We start from the raw sequence: 1,197 nt of genomic DNA, 5'->3' as shown, positions 1-1,197 counted from the left end.
TTACAATTATATCGTTTTTTTCCTATTCATCTTTTCCTTCTCCTTTTTTTTCTCTCTCTCTCCCTCTCTCTCTCCCTTTCTCTTCTATTAACTATCAGAAATTACCAAATCAAATTGGATTCACAACAAACATAATTTAAAAAAATACTTTTGAAAATGTAAAATGAAAAATATTTTTTGCTTAAAATTATTAATGTTATTAATGAAAAAAGGAAAAAAAAAGACGAATGAAAGAAGAAGAAAAAGAAGAAAGTATTTTACAATTAACAAAGAAATGAAATTGAAAAACGAATAGGAACGAGAAAAAAAAGAAAACAAACTTAAAAAAGGAAGACAATTTTGTTATTTGTATATTTTATTTTAAAATGCCAAAAAAAAAAACTTCGAAAAAAAAGAAAAGAAATGAAAATTATTATTTTAGTAATAATTATTCATTTATAATATTTCATTGAATTTTATTATTCCGTTTTTCTTTAAACTTCTTTTTTTGTTAACTTAATTTTAAGTAATTACTTACAAGAAAAAATGTTGAGGGATAAAACAAAGGAGTTTCATTTCATTCCATTTTAGCTATATTTATAAAAAAAACTTCTTAAAAAAAATTATTAAAAATTAAAAAATTCATCAAAAGTTATTTCATTTAATTGGTAAAAAAGTGCTACAATTAGTTTTTTCTAAATAAAAAGTTTCGTCCGAATTTCTAATTTTTTTTTTTTTTTTTAAATTAAGCATCATAAACTGTTTAGAAGATAGCGATATATTATGAATAAATTCAGTTTACTGAAAAAATTTTGAATTAATTAACTGCAACAAATTATTTATGTCGAAGATTAAAATATTAACTAAAATTTGAAAATTGAAATAGAATGAAATTTTGAAATAGAATGGCAAATTTTTAGTGCCCAATTAAGAAGGCATTTTTTTGTCTTCCATTATGATTATTTTTTAAAGAGTAATAATTAATTCACTATTATTTTATTGAAAACTTCAAATACTAGTATTGCTATTTTAAATATTATCATTTTTAAAACTTCAAATATTAGTATTGTTATTTTAAATATTTTCATTTTAGAACTTCAAATATTAGTATTGTTATTTTAAATATTTTCATTTTAAAACTTCAAATATTAGTATTGCTATTTTAAATATTATCATTTTTAAAACTTCAAATACTAGTATTGCTATTTTAAACATTTT

Source organism: Loa loa (assembly GCF_000183805.2).
Source record: "Loa loa unplaced genomic scaffold supercont3.611, whole genome shotgun sequence".
Lineage (NCBI taxonomy): Eukaryota > Metazoa > Nematoda > Chromadorea > Rhabditida > Onchocercidae > Loa > Loa loa.
Note: the sequence above shows the minus strand (reverse complement) of the source record.